At 44.0% G+C, this 8,613-nt stretch overlaps 1 pseudogene; it reads right to left on the minus strand.

The window, feature by feature from the left end:
• Nucleotides 1-6,802: 6,802 nt before the first annotated feature.
• On the minus strand, nucleotides 6,803-7,620 carry LOC133928049 (mitochondrial import inner membrane translocase subunit TIM17-2-like; annotated as a pseudogene).
• Nucleotides 7,621-8,613: the final 993 nt, after the last annotated feature.

Raw genomic sequence — 8,613 nt, forward strand, 5'->3', positions numbered from 1 at the left:
GGTCCTTGGTGTCTTGGTCCTCAAAGAAACAAAATTCCATAGCTCTTTTCACCGCTGAAGCCGAGTATGTTGCCGCGGGCGCTTGTTGTGCGCAACTACTTTGGATGAGGCAAACCTTGAGAGACTATGGCTACAACATTTTCTAGGATTCCAACTCACGCCACGCACGAAGATTTCTCTATTGATAGAGTTAAGGGCTCGGCTCCCCAAAGTCTCACTTTTGTGTGACAATGAGAGTGCCATCAAAATAGCCAACAATCCCGTGCAATACTCAAGAACCAAACATATAGACATTCGACACCATTTCTTGAGAGACCACTCAACCAAAGGGGATATCGATATTCGCCATGTAAGAACCGAAAAATAACTAGCTAATATCCTCACCAAGCCACTAGACGAGCAAAGGTTTTGCAAGTTAAGAAGTGAGCTAAATATTCTAGGTTCTTGCAATGTGGCTTGGTATATTGCATACAATTATTTGTTCTAGTCTTATAGCTTTGGTAGCTAGAAGTTTGCGAAAATCTCTTTTTAGTGCTATTTTCCAAAAATTTCTTCTTTGATCTTTAGATCATATTTTGCTACTTGTGATCATTATTATGTATTATTCTTTGTTGGCTGACCACAAGTGGCAAAAATGTCTTATATGTCCAATTGTCTTCCTCTCAAAAAACTGCATCGAATCTCAGCTCAAAATCAAGTTCTGCCATGTTCCAGAACCCAGAAGGTCCAACGTAACCTGGAGTATCTAGATTCTGGAAGTCCTCAGACCCTGGGAATCTCTATTGAGTTGATAGAACCCAGAGTCTCTGGGTTCACCCAGATACTTCAGATTCTGTCACTTAACCCGGAGGTTATGAGTTCCGCTCTGGGCGACCCCGCTCGGTTACGTTTTAAATCACAATCTGGAGCTCCGGGTCTACCCGAATACTCTGGGTTATCCAGTCTTATACCCAACCCAAGGAGTTACCCTTTCATTCTATCTCTTTCACCTCCTTTCTCATCCTCCCACCGTTGTGACCTCCCCTCCGGTGATCTAGGGTTTTACAGTGGGATTTCCATGTTCTTCACCAAGTGAACTCATCTCTTGGTTGGATTGTCCGGCCCTACCTCTAAATCGACTTTGAGTGCTTCGCTTGATCTCAAGGTAAACCTTAAAACTATTTCCTCCAGATATCTCTATGGCTATCTATAGAGTCGATTTCCTTTGGTGAAGATGCTCCCTTTCCTTCCTAGAATCATGTATTCCAAGGGTTTGCAAATGCATTTGTTAAATCCCTCAAACCCTAAGTTTTGCCCTAAGATCGGGCAACCCGGATGCTCCGGGTTTTCCAGATCATCTTCATCTAGTTTTGTTCATAACCACAAGCGTGCTCATCACCACTGAAAGTGCATCTAGCCCCTATGTGTGGTTTTGATAATTAATGACAATACCTATGGACTAATAATGGTGTTGAGTTTGTTAGTAGGTTGTTCCATAGATGATGCATGGATGAGAGATATCCATGAGCTCTAAGTGAATAGGGAGAATGAAAATGCATCAAGATGAATGAGCTCTAGGTGATGCTCGGGTAAGTGATGACAATGCCTATGGACTAACAATCATATTGAGATTTGCTATTAGGTTATTCCATAGGAGATGCATAAATGATGAAGCATGTATTCTTTGAGAAATGTCATGAGTTCAAAGAATTGCATCAAAAGTCATTGAGTTTTAGTGATGCTCATAAGAAGAAGAAGAAGCTCAATAAGACTGGTAATAAGCTTAAAGGCTAAGTTACTTGTGGAGATCAAGTAACTAAATGTATGACTTGTCAATAGAGTTTTATGGACTAACCCGTGTGCTATGTGTTTAAGAATGAGTGGGGTTAGGTTCTATATGAAGATTGACAATATGCATGAAGGCTAATAAGTTACTTATGGAGATCAAGTAACTTAAGGTATAAATGTTGTCATTTAGGTTTATGGACTAACCCATGTGCTTTGTGCTTGAGAGTGAGTTGGGGTTAGGATCCATAAGAAGGCATAAGTTGAATTGAAATCATATATGCCAAGAGTGAAGAACAAGAGTGGACTCCATATTTGATAAAATGAATTCCTTGAAGATGTCGAATACAAAATGGTTTTCTATGGTAAGACGGTGAAGGGAAAGCAAGACTCGGCTGCGATGGACCATCCGTGGTGAAGGGCAAGCAAATGGCTTGGCGCCGAAGGACCAAGGCGGCGGTGAAGAACGAGTAAAGGCTTTGCGCCGATGGACCGTGCGAGGCCATGGGAAGCTATGGATGATTCACATCAATCATATAAAGAATCAAGAAGAGATGGAGTGAAGAATATATGAAAGTTGGCAACCCTCAAGGTTTGAAAGAAAGAAGCGGTACTTGAAAGTTTTTCAAAAGCTCAAAGTGGTTCAAATGTGTTTTATCTTTGAAATTGAGTCTAGGTATGCCGCACTATTAAGAGGGATGCAACGTGAGCTAATTGTCACGTCTCAGTGCTCAAGAGTTCCCAACCAAACCCAAAGTGAGAGTTTGTTGTTAAGAGTCCGGAGCGGAAAGTGCGGAAGTGTCCAAAATGGGTTTTGAAGTGTTCCTAATTTGATCCTATGTGTTTTAGGTCATGAATTCAGTTGGGATGTGTATCCCTCTGAATAATCTTTCCATAGAGTCCAAAATCGTCGAAATCGGACTCCGGGATCAAAAGTTATCGCCGTTTTTCGGAGGTCAACTGTGCTGTGGCCGGAGACTCCGGGAAGTCTCCGGTACCTGGAGTGGCCGGAGACTCTGGGAAGTCTCCGGGGCTATTTTCTGGGTTAAGTGCCGACCGGAGACTCCGGTGTAGGCCGGATACTCCGGTAAAAGTCCAGAAAAGAGCATAACGGCTAGTTCTGACATATTCTGTGACCGTTCTGACGCCGTATTTGGATTTAGGGCCGGATACTCCGGTGTTCACCGGATACTCCGGTCAGTTCTGACAAAAACAGTAACGGCTAGTTGTTTGGAGTGGGCTATTTATACCCCACTCACCCCATCCTTTGGGGCTGCGGCAAGGGGCACGAAAGAACACATTTTTAGAGCCAAAAGAACCTCTTCCACTCCATTCTAGTGTGTGATTTGAGAAAAAAAGTGAGTTGGGTTGAGAGATTGGAAGATTGAGTGCAAGTGAGCTAAAATCCAATCTTGAGCACTTGAGTTCTCGGCAAGAAGTTCGATTGCGTTTGTTACTCTTGGAGGTGAAGCCTCCTAGCCGGCTAGGTGTTGCCCGGTGAGCTCCCGCGCGTGTGGTGAGCCGCGGGAAGGTTTGTGAAGGTCGATCTCGCCTCCGAAAGGGAAGAGATAAAGCTAGTGGATCGAGAAAAGCGGTTGAAAGAGACCCGGCTCGTTGGAGCTTCCTCAACGGAGACGTAGGATTCACGGTGGTGAATCCGAACTTCGGGAAACAAATCTTTGTGTCTCCTCTCTTGTTTCCTTACTTTTATGTTCTTGCTCAAATCTTTGTGCATATTGCTCGATCTACTTGTTTGTGTGTAGGTTCTTCGTGAATCTACTTGGAATCATCTCCGGGACACACGACATCACTTGGTTTGAGCTAGAACTCTCTACTCATTAATTTTATTCAGTTTCGGGCTCAGTTCTGTACAGAACCCGGAGAATCCGGCCTTTACCGAAGTTTCCGGACCTGTACACACCGGAGTCTCCGATGAACAGTAATTTCAGGCATATGAACAGTATTTTCAGCCTTTTCAATTTAAGTTTTATTGCATATCTCTTGCTAGAATTGAATAATTTGAGTCACCTTAGGATTGTAATTTCCACACTTATTTAGGGTGATTGTGCACTAGTTGAGCCTAGCATATTTAGGTTTTTCACTTGTAAAAAATCCGTTAATTTATATTCCGCTGCAAGTTTAGGCCAACGGTAAAAAGGGACGAATTTTTGTAAAACGCCTATTCACCCCCCCTCTAGGCGACATCATTGTCCTTTCAACCACAAGCGCAACAATTCAAATTGATCTTATACCCTGCAGGGGAGTACATATTTACCCACACGATACGAGACCATTCGTCTTGTACAACTGATCTTGTTGCACAAGGGGGTACCTACGACAACCTTTCCTAAATAAGCCCCAACTGTTTGGAGCATGTGTCTCTCGATGCGGAGGTCAACTAGGTCTACTCCCAAAGCAATCTAGGTACCTCTACAAACCCACTAGCCCAAAACATCGTAGATGTTCAAGCCAAAGGGTCACAACAACATAAGGTATTCGGCTTATCTTTACATATTTGGATATGTGGTTAGTACAGAAAAGTACTTAAGCTAATGGCACCAACGATCAATGCTTAATCGATGCAAGTGGTCTATGGCACCCGGGTCTCCTCTCCAGAACTACCCCTGACACCGTTCACATCTTGTCTCAATTTTTTTTAACTCATAGGTAGTCTATAGCACCCAAGTCTCCTCTCCTGAACTACCCCTAACACTGCCCACATCGCTTCTCAATCTCACCAACTCATCATCCTAACTTCTCATTCCTTTGAAACAATAATTGAGAGTCCTGTAACTCGCGAATGATGGTGACATCCATCGCTCGACTTCTACCGAGGACCTATGCAAAGGCTAAACAATTACCACATCACTTTTAAATTAGACCATGATACACAAGTCTTCAGGTATTTGGAGACTTGGCACACAAGATTAAGTGAAAATTCAAGCAAAAAGCCAAGTGTACAAGATTGGGCACATTGATGAAGATCATGATTATCATATACCCAAATCCCCATCCAAAGGTGAAAGATACTAGATATAAAATATTTTTTTCAAGTGGTATCTTTGTCTTGTCTAGTATTGTATGTGCTTATTTCAATTTATTGCAATGCCTAGTGTAGGTTTTCATATGGTAAATTGTAAGTATGTAAATACAGAAACGTAAATAAGGTAGAGACACAAACTCGGCACAAGGGATTTTTATCCTATGGTATCAGTGGCACACAAGCCACCCCTAGTCCACGTTGGAGCTCCACAAAGGATATGCTCCCGGTCGCCAAGTCTCTTCTGGTCACGGCTCTTGAGATACCAAGTCATCAAGACAAGGCCTCAAGCACGATGAGCCACCAAGGCGAGGTCTCACCACTAACGTCTCTTCCGGTCACTTGTATGTTGTCTTCACTTTGGAGCTTTAGTCACAAAGACAAGAGCCTCCGCGTCCCTGCACAATCCTCTTGCCGCCGCTCCACACCAAGTCAAAGGGTCAACAAGTTATCGGCAAATCACCAAGACTCCAAGGTGCCGGCGTACCTCTTGGTACATATTTGGATCACTCCTTGATCCGCACTCTAGGTTGCAGCACCTAGCAACTCTTCTCTCTAGGCCTATAAGCACTAATCACTCACTAATAGTGTGCTTAGTTGCCTTGGATGAACATTTTATGCTTTTAGATAGCTTGGATGTCTTCTTAGGTGTACAAGGGTTTCTCTGGACTCCAGCGCCTTCAAATGAATGAGTGGAGGGGTATTTATAGCCTCAACCCCGCAGACTAGCTATTATCCCAACGGCTCACATATTCTATAAACACCGGATGATCCGGCGTTAGCAGAGGTACAAGCACTGAACCATCCGGTGTGTACATTCTCAGAAACTAGCCGTTGAAACTCCACTCAGAGTTCTTCTGAACACCGAATTATCCGGTGTAATCTTCAATCCATCACCAGACTATCCGATGAGTACACTTGAGCCTTCTCATCTTCAATAGCCTCTCTGTGTAAATTGCTCTGGCATTCATTGTCTTCATCGCCGGACCTTCCGGTGTCTTGAACTTCTCCTTTTCTGGATTTTTCACACCTTCTGTTAAATGCTCCAGTGAAGCCTCTGGTGTGCATCACTTCATCATCGGACTATCTGGTGAGTAGATCTTTGATCTTCTGCACTTTGATTCTTCTCTGCAAGAATTAGTCCGGTGTACATCTCTTCTGATTGCCGGACCTTCCGGTGAGTGCAATCTACTCTGATTCCTTCTGACAGAATTGCTCTGGCGTGTACACTCTTTATCACCAGATCATTCGATGAGGCAAACTGCCTCTGGACATAATGCTCCGGTGAGTGCAATTCTTCCAGCACCGGACCTTCCGGGGAGAACAATTTCTCTAAGATTTTTTCCAATTCAACCAAACTTTATCCCGGCTACAGTGGCTTCTTGATGTATTGCATCCATGAGACTTACTAACATATATTATTAACAAATATGTTAGTTCCAATAACTATGTTGTCATTAATCATCAAAATCACAATCATGACCTAATAGGGCCATTTTCGCTACAAACATATACAAGACAGGCATTACCCTCAATTAATAACTTAATCCAGGCATAAGAAGATAAGATGTAGGTTTTCAAGTACAGTCTTTTTGTCTACATTGCTAGAATGGAAAAAATAGAGACCAACTTTAATTAGTTTAACAGAAGCAAACGTCCTAATAACAATGAATGGAACAAACCACAATAAAAGGAATTAGCAAAAACTTGGGAAGAACTTCACCAACAGCATGAGAAAAATATAAGACTAAATAGATGCAGAGACAATAACTTTTACAACAAAAGTGACAGCTTATCTATAGGGGTTCAGTGCTCTCCATTGATGAAAATAGTGATCACCACAAAAGTGTTAGCCCTAGAAGATGCAAAGGATTAATACGGATTAGTATAATCTTTGGCACTGAACTAGATCAGGCAAGTGACAAGTAGCAAAAGTAGCTGCCAGGCATTCAAAGGAACATTTGTTCTCTGCCTCACAGCTAAGATCAATAAAAAATGCTATAGACTGGAAGTAACTACAGATGGACCTTTGCGCATATCCAATGAAAACAGTTTATGTACATGACTGCATGTGCTCTGGGAATATAGAAATATGCACTTGTAAACAGATTAAACAAGATAAGGCTATTATGTATTTTGCTCTTAACATTATACATACCACTTCTCCCCTCCATGGAAATCACATCCCCCCATGGCATGAAGCACTCATCAAATCAAGAAAAATAAAAGAAAAATGCCCAAATAGCATGCAACGGAAGCACACATATAACAAACTAGATCGATACAAGGGAAATGGGAAACAAAAAATAAAGGGGGAGGTGCGCAAGCTTACCACCCAGGCTGGGGTCGACGGCGGTGGCTAGGCTGGGGTCGTCGGTGGGCAACGCCGGGAGGTTATGTGGGTTGGCGAGGACATGATTGAGCGTTAATCATCACCCTCAATGAGTGTGAGAAGGATCCCGCCCATGAGCGTCGAGCGCCCAACCGCACGGTGCCCTGGCGCACAGAGAAGAACCCACCCTTGGCGGCATCAGCAATGATGGAGTTCTAGGGACCCTCCTTCTCGAGTGTGTACACCATGGCGCAGTTGAAGGTGGAGAAGAGGCCACCCCAGATTGTGAAGCTCCCACCGACGTGCGACACATTCATGCGCATGGCCTGGTGTCACCCACCAGGTGTATCCGATTGGGGGAGTTGTAGGTGCCCTTGAGGAAGTGGAAGACAAAGTCGTCCATGGCCCCCATCCCAAACATGCCACCCACGTTGTCCAAGATGCGGTCTAGGCACGATTCCCGTGACATCTCAGGTGTCCCCATCTCCTCCCACTACTCCTCACCCTTCAGCGGTAGCGGCAGGAGAGGAAACCCTAGCACAAATCTCGGGCCCTAGCATGGAAAGGAATTAAGTGGGAGGAGAGAGAGAGAGAGAGAGAGAGAGAGAGAGAGAGAGAGAGAGTGAGAGGAGGAGGTGGTGGTAGGCACGGGGCGAGGGCACGAGGGCGAGGTGGGCAAACCATAACAACCATGCCTTATATATGACACCTACGCCTTCCTAGGCCAGCATAGGCCACGACCCAAGTTGCCTTGATTGTCCAATATTCACATTAGTGACGGATGTTCTAAACACATGTCACTAATGACTTTCACATTAGTGACGGGTGTTGTTATCACCCGTCACTAATGAGTGGTCTCTCTCTAGACTATCACTGATGACATAGAAGTAACCCTTCATTAGTGACGGGTCTTGATCGGGTCCCAGCCTGAGGACACATTAGTGACGCATCATCAATGGACCTGTCACTAATAGGGCATTAGTGACGGGTTCTGGTCGGCTGTCACTAATGTGGTGTCTCCTTTGGTGGTTCCTTATATAGTGAGGGCGGCCACTATTCCTATTATCGGATTCTAAACAGTAATGCAGATAGTGTCAATAAAAATGATCCAGCCGAGAGCAAGGTTGCGACTAAGTGTCAAAGATGTGAGACTAGTACACCAGGACCCTAGCATCTTTAGGAAACAACAAATTTCACAAGGAGGAGAGGGAAGCCATAACGCACAGGAAAAACACATAGGACAGAATGTGAAGAGAGCGGTTGAAACAGCTTGCAACTAATGAAAAAGATAAACAAATAAGTCTAGGCCAATGTTCATATCAGTATAGCCAAACACCGGGGCCATCCAGAAGTGATCACAGCGTAATAGGTACCAAAGCAGGTTAAAACAAATGTCTGACCACCCCAAAACGAGGACATCAAAGAGATCCATCTAAAACTAGGTCTGGGTTGGGTTGTTGCGGATTTGGAGTTCACT

The sequence above is a fragment of the Phragmites australis genome, chromosome 9, assembly GCF_958298935.1.
Source record: "Phragmites australis chromosome 9, lpPhrAust1.1, whole genome shotgun sequence".
NCBI classification, from domain to species: domain Eukaryota; kingdom Viridiplantae; phylum Streptophyta; class Magnoliopsida; order Poales; family Poaceae; genus Phragmites; species Phragmites australis.